Source organism: Dendropsophus ebraccatus, chromosome 2, assembly GCF_027789765.1.
Source record: "Dendropsophus ebraccatus isolate aDenEbr1 chromosome 2, aDenEbr1.pat, whole genome shotgun sequence".
NCBI classification, from domain to species: domain Eukaryota; kingdom Metazoa; phylum Chordata; class Amphibia; order Anura; family Hylidae; genus Dendropsophus; species Dendropsophus ebraccatus.
The window spans coordinates 154,062,107-154,075,112 of NC_091455.1; the positions used below are offsets into that span (position 1 = coordinate 154,062,107).

General features: G+C 47.9%; 1 protein-coding gene across 5 annotated transcripts in view; it reads left to right on the forward strand.

Annotated features, from left to right (window-relative positions):
• Window positions 1-2,221: 2,221 nt before the first annotated feature.
• The window catches only part of UPP1 (uridine phosphorylase 1), a 61,305-nt gene continuing 50,520 nt past the window's right edge, over window positions 2,222-13,006 (forward strand). The window contains exons 1-2 of one of the 5 annotated variants that reach the window (XM_069958551.1): window positions 2,514-2,718; window positions 9,785-10,111. The gene's annotated coding sequence lies outside the window, so the exon portion shown is untranslated. Of the gene's footprint in view, window positions 2,280-2,513; window positions 2,719-9,784; window positions 10,112-13,006 lie in introns of those variants that run through there. The other 4 variants (XM_069958552.1, XM_069958553.1, XM_069958550.1 and 1 more) reach the window with 4 other exon arrangements.

Below are 13,006 nucleotides of genomic sequence, written 5' to 3' on the forward strand. Positions count from 1 at the left end.
TCCTTGTGCAGGGACCCGGCGCTGCTGCTAGTTCGGCCCCTGGGGGCGCCTCACCTCTCCTCCGCTCCTGTCTCCGTCTGTGCCGGCCGGCGCGCGCGTCCCCGCCTCCTCGGGCGCGCGCGCGCCGGCTGTCTCAGATTTAAAGGGCCAGTCCGCCCTTAACTGGTTAGTTGCACCTATCACTCCCTATAAATCCCAGCATGCCCTGTCCCTTGTGTTGGAGCCTCTACATGCTTCCCATAGCGTTTGGCCCAGCCCCCTGTTGTTCCTGTTTCCTATCCGCTACCTGGTCCCTAGTCCTTGTTCCTGCTCCCCTGTCACTCTATTGCTCCTGTGTTCAGCCTGTCACCTGCGGTTACGCCTACAGACCTCTGCCAGCACCATCTCCTGCCTACTGCTCCTGCCACGCCTCGCCTGCCGTCACTAGCAACCAAGCCAGGGGTAGTGACCTGGGGGTCTGCCACAGCAAGTCCATCCCGCCTTGCGGCGGGCTCTGGTGAAAACCAGCGGCCCCTTAGACTCCGCTCCCTGGTGAGGTTAGTGCCATCGTTGGTGACGGTCCAGTGGATCCACTACTCCAGGCATTACACTTATGACTACCTCATTTAACACTATGTTGGCTTTGTCCCTCTGCATAGGGAACAAGTGATTCAAGTCACAACATACATTCCGGTTCCTCCATATAGGGACACCAGCATTTACATATAAGCAAGTAGGTGTGATGTACCGATATGCATGCAACATACTGAGGTGCTACGTTAATGTTCTTATTTTCACTACTATCATACATCTGTCTTGGACTGCATTCCTATCTGTGTATTAACCTACTAATGCCAAGTATTTGATAAGGCCAGATGATGCGATTTTACCCACCTGCACCGTACCTATATGACTACACATACTGTATATATATACAGGCAGGGGCGTAACTGGAAATGGCTGGGCCCCATAGCAAACTTTTGATTGGGCCCCCCCCCCGACTGACCACTAAACGGTCAAGTGAAGTCATAACTACATAACTGCTAGCTCTGGTCAGGAGTGCTTGCAGTTAAAGGGACATTTGCAAAACCTAGGAGACCAGCAGGGCCACCCGGTGCTGCAAATGATGACGGCTCAGGGGGCCCAGTGTATTGCAGGAGCAGGCCATGGGGCCCCCTGATGCGGCGGGCCCCATAGCAGCCGCTATGGCTGCTATAGTGGTAGTTACTCCCCTGTATACAGGCCTTTGAATTAGAAGCATCAGCACATAAAAGTATAGAGTTCCTGATATGGTTAATTTTATGATTTCTAATGTCTGGGAAATTCCTCTATCCTTGAAACTTCTGATACATGCAGACAATAAGGAATGATGAACTATGTCTCACGATTTTGAACAAACTGGACTGTTTGTTACATTTGGGCTCTGGGACTCATCCTTTATTATCAGTGCAAGGAATGTATTGTTCTAACTTTCTCACAAGTTATACCACCCTGACTGCGCAGTACAGGAAGCTACTGACCATTTATGGACTGGCCTACCAGAGTGTGACATGTATGTGTCTTGTGACTTGGAACCCCGTCTGTATTGGATGTTACATATTTCATATGAATGAGTAGTACCGCCTAGTACTACTATCCAGGCTTATAATCATGATACAATGTCTTATCTGTGTCCGTGATTTATACGTGACGAGTTGGTAATACTGCAGGTTACAGCTCTAGCTATCAATTGATAACCATCCATCCTGGGTATTTCCCTTTTCTCCATAGAGACGAGTCAACATCTAAATTTTAACCTTATCATATCCACCCACTTATCCACTGATGGGCCTCACAGGCTCCACAGTCAATAGAAAGTGCCTTGGTTCTTTTACTCACCTTCTCCCCTTCATGCTATAAGACAAGGAGCGCATAGTATATAGAGATATATCTTATATCTTTAAAATGTCATTCCAAACATAGACTGATCTAGCTGTGTGTTTCTCATCGATAGTCCTAACTATACGTACAAAGATTTACCAATGACCAAACTAGGTGGCATTTACACGACTCCCTGACACCTAGAAAACGCAGTTTTCCTCCATTCTATCTTGACCTCCATATGGATCTGACGGTCTCCTAGCAACAGGGACATCCCGCCTGGTGCAGAGGACCTGGTGGCCCTCTAGCTGGATAGGCAGGGCCTAATAGGAACCCACCCGTCACTATTAGGAGTCCCACCTGTCTTTACTCCTCCTGATTGCTGTATACACTGTCCACCTTTGCACTAGAGACTAGAGATCATCTCTCGAGTCTACCGTGTAAGCCATTTCTTTTTTAGTTTCTTTCTAGATACAGCTACAATTCGCCGGTTCCACACCGTTTCCCTGGTGGAGTGAGCAGAGGCAGCTGACAGCCTGGTGACAGCATCCTGTGCAATGACTCAGGACGTGTCCTCCGTGATGTCCGCGCCCCAGGCCTGTCATCGTCTTCCACAAGAAGGAACCTGCTGCCCGTGACGTCACCAGCCAGGGGGAGGGCGGGTCTGTGCGCCCGTGTACACCGGAGCTGGGGCATGCGGGGGCGGCGCGCCCTGTCACTCGGTGACATCCCATTGGGCGGGGTAGGGAATGACACTACTATTACTATAGGGGTCCGTTGCTGTCACACACGGTATATAGTATACAGCTCAGCTCCAGCTCGGGAGATCGGCGCAGAGGTCATCACAAGGTAACAGCATAACTGTTTCCGCACCCGGAGGTAAAAGTCTAGCATCTAGCTAATGTGGCTCCAGCCAGCACCAGCGGCAATTTACTCTATGTAGCTGCCTCATTTACCTCAGAGCTCAGGGATAATTGGGTGTTATGTGTATGTAGCTGCCTCATTTACCTCAGAGCTCAGGGATAATTGGGTGTTATGTGTGATATCCTATGGTAGACAGATGATGGGGTTCTTAATGCAATATATGATACAGCCTGACCTGCAGCTGATACAGTATATCATGTATATATAACACAGCCTGTCCTCCTGCTGATACAGAATAATATATATATATATATATATATATATATATATATATATATATATATATATTACACTGCCTGTCCTCCAGCTGATACAGTATATCATGTATATATAACACAGCCTATCCTGCTGATACAGAATAATATATACATATATATTACACTGCCTGTCCTCCAGCTGATACAGTATATCATATATATATATATATATATATATCACACGGCCTGTCCTCCAGCTGATACAGTATATCATGTATATATCACACGGCCTGTCCTCCGGCTGATACAGTATATCATGTATATGTTGCAGTGAAATGATAGAATCAGGGATTTGATCAAATCACTAATGGATTTGTTCAAATCCCGGGAAATGATGAAATGTCCAAGCCCTTCCATCATTTCCCTGAAGAAAGTCAGTGATTTGATCAAATCCCCGACCCCTTTCAGGGAAATGATGGAATGGAAATCTATCATCTCCCCTGCAACATACCTCCTGCTCCCCGCTTGCTGTGTGATGCTGCTAATGCTGCCTCCTGCTCCCCGTTCTGCTCCCCTGTCCGCCTCTGGTCCCCTGTGCTGTGTGTTGATGCTTCCTGCTCCCGGCTCTGCTTCTTTGTCCACCTCTGGTCCCCTGTGCTGTGTGATGCTCCCTCCTGCTCCCGGCTCTGCTCCCCTGTCCTCCCCCGGTCCCATGTGCTGTGTGATGCTCCCTCCTGCTCCCGGCTCTGATCCCCTGTCCGCCTTCAGTCTCATGTGCTGTGTGATGCTGCCTCTTGCTTCCGGCTCTGCTCCCCTGTCCTCCCCCAGTCCCATGTGCTGTGTGTTGATGCTTCCTGCTCCCGGCTCTGCTCCCCTGTCCGCCTTCAGTCTCATGTGCTGTGTGATGCTCCCTCCTGCTCCCGGCTCTGCTCCCCTGTCCGCCTTCAGTCTCATGTGCTGTGTGATGCTGCCTCTTGCTTCCGGCTCTGCTCCCCTGTCCTCCCCCGGTCCCATGTGCTGTGTGATGATGCTTCCTGCTCCCGGCTTTGCTCCCCTGTCCACCTCCGGTCCCATGTGTTGTGTGTTGATGCCTCCTGCTGCCAGCTCTGCTTCTCTGTGCGCCTCCGGTCCCGTGTGCTGTGTGATGCTCCCTCCTGCTCCCGGCTCTGCTCCCCTGTCCGCCTCCGGTCCCATGGGCTGTGTGATGATGCTTCCTGCTCCCGGCTCTGCTCCCCTGTCTGCCTTCGGTCCCGTGTGCTGTGTGATGATGCCTCCTGCTCCCGGCTTTGCTCCCCTGCCTGCCTCCGGTCCCATGTGCTGTGTGATGATGCCTCGTGCTCCCGGCTCTGCTGCCCTGTCCTCCTCTAGTCCTGTGTGCTGTATGATGATGCCTTCTGCTCCTGGCTCTGCTCCCCTGTCCGCCTCCAGCCTTTTGTGCTGTGTGATGCTGCCTCCTGCTCCCAGCTCTGTTCCCCTGTCCACCTCCGATCCCGTGTGCTGTTTGATGCTGCCTCTGGCTCTGCACCCCTGTCCGCCTCCGGTCCCGTGTGCTGTGTGATGCTGCCTCCTGCTCCCTATTCTGCTCCCCTGTCCGTCTCCAGTCTTGGGTGCTGTGTGATGATGCCTCCTGTTCTCGGCTCTGCTCCCCTGTCCGCCTCCGTTCCCGCATGCTGTGTGATGATGCCTCCTGCCCCCGGCTCATCTCCCCTGTCTGCCTCCGGTCCCCTGTGCTGTGTGTTGATGCCTGGTGCTCCCAGCTCTGCTCCTCTGTCCGCCTCCGGTCCCCTGTGCTGTGTTGATGCCTGGTGCTCCCAGCTCTGCTCATCTGTCCGCCTCCGGTCCCCTGTGCTGTGTTGATGCCTGGTGTTCCCAGCTCTGCTCCCCTGTCCGCCTCCGGTCCCCTGTGCTGTGTGATGATGCCTCCTGCTCCCCGCTCATCTCCCCTGTCCGCCTCTGGTCCCCTGTGCTGTGTGATGATGCTTCCTGCTCCTGGCTCTGCTCCCCTGTCCGCCTCTGGTCTCATGTGCTGTGTGATGATGCCTCCTGCTCCCGGCTCTGCTCCCCTGTCCGCCTCTGGTCTAGTGTGCTGTGTGATGATGCCTCCTGCTCTCGGCTCTGCTCCCCTGTCCGCCTCCGTTCCCATGTGCTATTTGATGATGCCTCCTGCTCCCGACTCTGCTCCCCTGTCCGCCTCCGTTCCCATGTGCTGTGTGCTGATGCCTCCTGCTTCCCGCTCATCTCCCCTGTCCGTCTCCGGTCCCGTGTGCTGTGTGATGCTCCCTCCTGCTCCCGACTCTGCTCCCCTGTCCGCCTCCGTTCCCATGTGCTGTGTGATGATGCCTCCTGCTTCCTGCTCATCTCCCCTGTCCGTCTCCGGTCCCGTGTGCTGTGTGATGATGCCTCCTGCTCCCTAAAAATTATCAGCTTAGCTACCTGTTTCAGCTCCCTGTTTCCTTTGTTAATTAGATTTGAATAATTCATTTTCGTTTCAATGACTATTGTGTTACTTAATAAATATATAGCCGGGCGACTCCTGACATTCATTCTATAATTTCCCTGAAAGGGGTCAGTGATTTGATCAAATCACTGACTTTCTTCAGGGAAATGATGGAAGGGCTTGGCCATTTTATCATTTCCCGGGATTTGATCAAATCGCTAAATTCTATCATTTCACTGCAATATATATATCGCACAGCCTGTCCTCCATCTGATACAGTGCATCATGTATAGATCATACAGCCCACCCTCCTGCTGATACTGTGTATCATATATATTATACAGCTTGTCCTCCTGCTGATACAGTACCTAGTGTATAGATCTTACAGCCCGTCCTCCTGCTGATATATATATATATATATATATATATATACACACACACATACAGTATTCCCTACAGCTGATACAGTATGCCATATCATACAGCCACCATCCAGGTGATATATCATATGTATATCATACAGCTTGCCTCTCAGCTGATACCGTATATCATACACAGTTGGAAAGATAAGTATTTGATACACTGACGATTTAAGAAGTTTTTCCACCTGCAAAGAATGAAGAGGTCTAAAAATTTTATCGTAGGAATACTTCACCTGTGAGAGACAGAATCTATTTAAAAAAAAAAAAAACAGAAAGTCACATTGTATGATTTTTAAATAATTAATTTAAATTTTATTGCATGAAATAAGTATTTGATTACCTACAAACTAGTAAGAATTCTGGTTTTCACAGACCTGTTAATTTTTCTTTAAGAAGCTCCTCCTACTCTGCACTCATTACCTGTATTAATTGCACCTGTTCTATCTTGTTACCTGTATAAAGACACCTGTCCACACAGTCAATCAATCACGCTCCAACCTTTCCACTATGGCCAGAACCAAAGAGCTATCCAAGGACACCAGGGACAAAATTGTGGACCTGCATAAGGCTGGGATGGGCTACAGGACAATAGGCAAGCAGCGCGATAAAAAAGCAACAGCTGTTTGCACAGTTATTGGATCATCGAAGATACACAAGAAGACTGTCTTGGTCTTTCTTGGGCTGGGGCTCCATGCAAAATTTCACCTCATAGGGTAGGTTCAGTAACTACCACTGTAGCAGCCATAGCGGCTGCTATGGGGCCCGCCACATCAGGGGGCCCATGGCCTGCTCCTACAACTCCCTGTGTCCCCAGAGCTGTCATCATTTGCAGCGCCAGGTGGCCAAGCGGGCCTCCCAGGGTCTGCAAATGTCTCTCTAACTGAAGGCACGTCTGATTAGCGATTGCAGTTATCACTACACTTGGGGGTTAGTGGTCAGTTGGGAGGGGGGGATCAAAAATTTGCTATGGGGCCCAAGCATTTCTGGTTACGCCCCTGGGTAAGTAACATAGTTAAAGGGGTTATCCAGTGCTACAAAACATGGCCACTTTCTTTCAGAGACAACACGACTCTTGTCTCCAGTTCAAATGCAGTTTGCAATTAAGCTCCGTTCACTTCAATGGAACTGAGCAGCAAAACCTCGCCCAAGCTGGAGACAAGAGTGGGGCTGCCTCTGGAAGAAAGTGGCCATGTTTTTGTAGCGCTGGATAACCCCTTCAATAAGGTTGAAAGAAGACAAGAGTCTATCAGGTTCAACCTAGAGAAACCTTACTTTGTTGACTCTGAAAAAGGTCAGGAATCAGCGTAGAACTACATGGGAGGACCTGGTTAATAACCTGAAAAGATTTGGGACCACAGTCTCAAAGATTGCCGTTAGTAACACTGTCATGAATTAAAATCCTGCAGGGCATGCAATGTCCCCCGGGATCATGCCAGCTCATGTCCAGGGCTGCTTAAAGTTCACCAGTGACCATCTGGATGATCCAGAGGATGCATGGAAGAAGGTCATGTGGTCATGAGACCAAAAAATAACTTTTTGGTATTAACTTCCCTTCTGTGGAGAAGAAGAAGGATGAGTACAACGCCAAGAATACAGTCCCAGCGGTGAAGCGTGGGAATGGAAACATAATACTTTGGGGGTTATTTTCTGCAAAGGGGATAGGATGACTACACCGCATTAAAGGGAAGAGGGATGGGACCATGTATCACAAGATTTCCTACCGTCAGTAACAGCACTGAAGATGGGTCAATGCTGGGTCTTCCAGCATGACAATAACACACAGCCAGGGAAACTAAGGAGCGGCTCCGTAAGAAGATTTTCAAGGCCCTGAAGTGGCCTAGCCAGTCTCCATATCTGAACCCAATAGAAATTCTTTGGAGGGAGCTAAAACTTAACAGGGTATTCCACTCAGACATAATTTTTGATATGTTGCTGCCCATGGTAAGACTAATAATTCATTCCATACTTGTTATCTATTCAGTCTTCTTCCCTTAGTTCTCAGCTGCTACTTTCTGCTGAAAACATAAACATCTGTGTGTGAATTTTTCTCTTTGTCCCACCCCTCCTCCCCCTCCCTTCTGAGACAGCTGATGTAAAGTCCCTGCCTTGCTTTATCTGCAACTTTGTAGCTTCTTTGTAACGCTGGGAGTAGGGCTGGGCGGTATACCGTGAAAATACCGATACCGTCTCTGGCGTCAGTTAACCGACCTCAACTTTGCCAGGACGGTATCTGCGGTATTTCTTCTATCCCCCTGTCTGAGCTGCAAGTGCTGCACAGGTTAGAAGAGGACTCCTCTGGCTCTGTGCTGTCTGTGAAGTGATGCAGGGATGTCCCCGCTCTCCAATGCCCTTTGCCACCCCCCTAATTCCCCCGCTCGGCATGTCCTAGTGCCCCCCCGCCCAACAAAGTACTCCCCACTGTGTGATACCCCTATGTGCCCCCTGTATAGTCATACACCCCTATGCCCCCCTGTATAGTCATACACCTCTATATCCCCCCCTGTATAGTCATACACCCCTATCCCTATGTGCCCCCCTGTATAGTAATACACCCCTTTCCCTATGTGCCACCCTGTATAGTCATACACCCCGATCCCTATGTGCCCCCCTGTATAGTCATACACCCCTATCCCTATGTGACCCCCCTGTATAGTCATACACCCCTATCCCTATGTACTCCCTGTATAGTCATACACCCCTATCCCTATGCACCCCCCTGTATAGTAATACACCCCTATCCCTATGTGCCCCCCTGTATAGTCATACACCCCTATCCCTATGAGCCCCCCTGTATAGTCATACACCCCTATCCCTATGTGCCCCCCTGTATAGTCATACACCCCTATCCCTATGTGCCCCCCTGTATAGTCATACACCCCTATCCCTATGTGCCCCCTGTATAGTCATATACCCCTATCCCTATGTGCCCCCCCTGTATAGTCATACACCCCTATCCCCCCTGTATAGTCATACACCCCGATCCCTATGTGCCCCCCTGTATAGTCATACACCCCGATCACCCCCTCCCTGCATTACAAAGAAGCTACAATGTGTTAGGTAAAGTCAGTCGGGGACTTGTTTACCTCTTTTGTTTTAGAAGGGAGGGAGGGGAGACAGAGAGGAAGTCTCAAACACACATCTTTGAGCAGAAAGCTGCAGCTAAGAACTGGGAGAAGGAGACAGAATAGATAATAGCAAGTATGGAAGGAATTGTTAGTCTCAGCAAGAACCACAACGTATCAAAAGTTATGTTTCAGCGGAATACCCCTTTAATGGTGTCCAGAGACAGCCTTGAAACCTGAAAGATCTGGCAAAGATCTGTATGGAGGAGTTGGACAAAATCCCTGATGCAGTGTGTACAAACTTGGTTAAAGGGAACCTGTCACCCCCCGTGCCGGGGTGACAGGCTCCCGACCCCCCGTTAGAGCCCCCTATACTTACCTAATCCCGCCGGGTCCTGCTTCTGGAGATGGTCGGGTGATGAAGATCTCAGCCGCTGCAGCAAGGCGCGCGCGCTGAGAGATGAGTCCAACGCTCATAGAGAATGACGGAGCGCTGGACTCTCCCGTCATTCTCTATGGGTGTTGGACTCATCTCTCAGCGCGCGCGCCGGGCTGCAGCGGCTGAGATCTTCATCACCCGACCATCTCCAGAAGCGGGACCCGGCGGGATTAGGTAAGTATATGGGGCTCTAACGGGGGGTCGGGAGCCTGTCACCCCGACACGGGGGGTGACAGGTTCCCTTTAAGAACTGCAAGAAATGTCTCACCTCTATAATTGCAAACAAAGTTTCTGTCCCAAATATTAAGTGTTGTTTTTCTATTGTATCAAGTACTTATTTCATGCAATAAAATGCTAAATATTTATTTAAAAAAAATACAAAGGGATTTTCTGGAAGTAGATCTTATCTTTTAAAGTTGAAGTATACCTACAATAAAAATGACAGACTTCTCCATTTTTTGTAGGTGGGAAAAAGTGGCAGAATCGTCTGTGTATCAAATACTTACTCTCCCTACCATTCCTTTCACTGATACAGTATATTATATAATACATACATGGACAAAATTGTTGGCACTCGTTTAATGAGAGAAGACCCACAATGGGCTCAGAAATAACTTGAATTAGACAAAAGTAATAATAAATAAACATTCTATGAAAATATACAAATGAAAGTGAGACATGGGATTGTAGCCAACCTTCCTGGAGGTGGCTGCAGAAGGAAAATTGAAGACAAATCAAAGAGACGGATAATATAAATGATAACAGAAGAGCCCAGAAAAACTTCTAAAGAGGTAAAAGTGAACTTCAAGCTCAAGGAACATCAGTGTCAGATTGCACCATCCGTCGTTGTTTGAGTCAAAGTGGACATCATGGGAGACAACCAAGGAGGACACCATTGTTCAAAAAAAATCATAAAAAAGCCAAATTGGGATTTGCCAAACTACATGTTAAGCCACAATGCTTCTGGGAGAATATCTTATGGACAGATGAGACACAAATTAAACTTTTTGGCAGGGCACATCATCTTTATGCTCACATATGGAAAAAGCATATCAAGAAAAGAACATGGTCCCTACTGGGAATCATGGAGGGGGCTGATTTGCTGCATCTGGCACAAGGTGTCTTGAATCTGTGCAGGGTACAATGAAATCTCAAGACTATCAAGGGATTCTAGAGATAAATTGGTCTCAGTTGTAGGTCATGGGCCGTGCAACAGGATAATGACCGAAACACACAGCTAAAAACACCCAAGAATGGCTAAATGGAGAACATAAGACTATTGTGAAGTGGCCTTCGATGAGCCCTGACCTAAATCCTATTGAGCATCTTCGAAAGGAGCTAAAACATGCTGTCTGGAAAAGGCACTCTTCACACACTAGACAACTGGAGCAGTTAGCTCTTGCAGAGTGGCTCAAAATACCGGTGCAGAAGTCTCATTGACAGTTAAGGCCCTATTCCATGGAATAATTATTGGCCGTATTTGGCCGATATCGGCCGTTACGGCTGATAATTGTCCCATGGAATAGGAGGCAACGATAAGCTGACATCGTTCATGTCGGCTGATCGTTGAAGTCATTTGTCTTTCAACATGTTGAAAGACAAACGACTTATATAGCAACGATCTGCTGCCGTCTCTCCGCGGAACAGGAGCGGCGGTAGCAGAACGCCGCTACATCCTATGGGCTGCCCAGACGGTCAGTGATCACCCGGGAAGCCCCACCGGACTCACCCACTTGCTGCTGCCGTGTGGGATAGCGCTCACAGCGCTCGTTTGCTCCTCGCTGTCGGCCCGTGCAATAGGGCCTTTACAGGAATCGTTAAATTGCAGTGATTGCCTCAAAAGGTTGTGCAACAAAATTTTAAGTTAAGGGTGCCGTTATTTTTGTCCAGACCGATTTCGTTGTTTTTTTTTTTATTCGGTTGACGCATGGTTGAAAAGCAATGTCTGACTTACATTTATTTATTTTCATAGAATTTTTTTTATAATACTTTTGGCAGATTCAACTTATTTCTGTGCCCATTGTGGCTTTTACTTTTAATAAACAAGGGGCACCAACTATTTTGTTCACAAGATAATATATCATACAGCCTGCCCTCCATCTAATACAGCATATCATATTATACAGCCTGCCCTCCAGCTGATACAGCATATCATATTGTACAGCCTGCCCTGCAGCTGATCCTACATATCATATTATACAGCCTGCCCTCCAGCTGATCCTACATATCATATTATACAGCCTGCCCTCCAGATGATCCTACATATCATATTATACAGCCTGCCCTCCAGCTGATACAACATATCATATTATACAGCCTGCCCTCCAGCTGATCCTACATATCATATTATACAGCCTGCCCTCCAGATGATCCTACATATCATATTATACAGCCTGCCCTCCAGCTGATCCTACATATCCTATTATACAGCCTGCCCTCCAGATGATCCTACATATCATATTATACAGCCTGCTCTCCAGCTGATACAGCATATCATATTGTACAGCCTGCCCTGCAGCTGATCCTACATATCATATTATACAGCCTGCCCTCCAGCTGATACAGCATATCATATTGTACAGCCTGCCCTCCAGCTGATCCTACATATCGTATTATACAGCCTGCCCTCCAGCTGATACAGCATATCATATTATACAGCCTGCCCTCCAGATGATCCTACATATCATATTATACAGCCTGCCCTCCAGCTGATCCTACATATCATATTATACAGCCTGCCCTCCAGCTGATCCTACATATCATATTATACAGCCTGCCCTCCAGATGATCCTACATATGATATCATATTATACAGCCTGCCCTCCAGATGATCCTACATATCATATTATACAGCCTGCCCTCCAGATGATCCTACATATCATATTATACAGCCTGCCCTCCAGATGATCCTACATATCATATTATACAGCCTGCTCTCCAGCTGATACAGCATATCATATTGTACAGCCTGCCCTCCAGCTGATCCTACATATCATATTATACAGCCTGCTCTCCAGCTGATACAGCATATCATATTGTACAGCCTGCCCTCCAGCTGATCCTACATATCGTATTATACAGCCTGCCCTCCAGCTGATCCTACATATCATATTATACAGCCTGCTCTCCAGCTGATCCTACATATCATATTATACAGCCTGCCCTCCAGCTGATCCTACATATCATATTATACAGCCTGCCCTCCAGCTGATCCTACATATCATATTATACAGCCTGCCTTCCAGATGAAAGATCATATTTCATGCAGTACACGCTCCAAGGGAAATTATATAATATGGTATACAGCCTGCCCTCCAACTGATAAATGTCTCTATCATATCTTTTTTGTCTTTTTAGTCATGTCATTCCCCAGGAAAGGGATGTATCTGGATAATCTGCTATAGACAATGGCCCACATTTACTAAAACTGTCTTAGTACAAACTTAGACTAGACAGTTTTTAAATGTGCTAGATAGGCCGTTTGATAAATCTGTCACACTTAAAGACTGTGAAAAGTTTACACCACCTATTACCCTGTGGAAAAGTGTCAGAAATGATCTAATATGCATAATAAATGTGAAGAAAAGTCACATTCTGGGCCAATGTTTTTATCACCAGGCATACTGGGCATCTAGAATGATGATAGAACATTTTCCAATATGCTGGTCTGCCGACTATATGTCTCA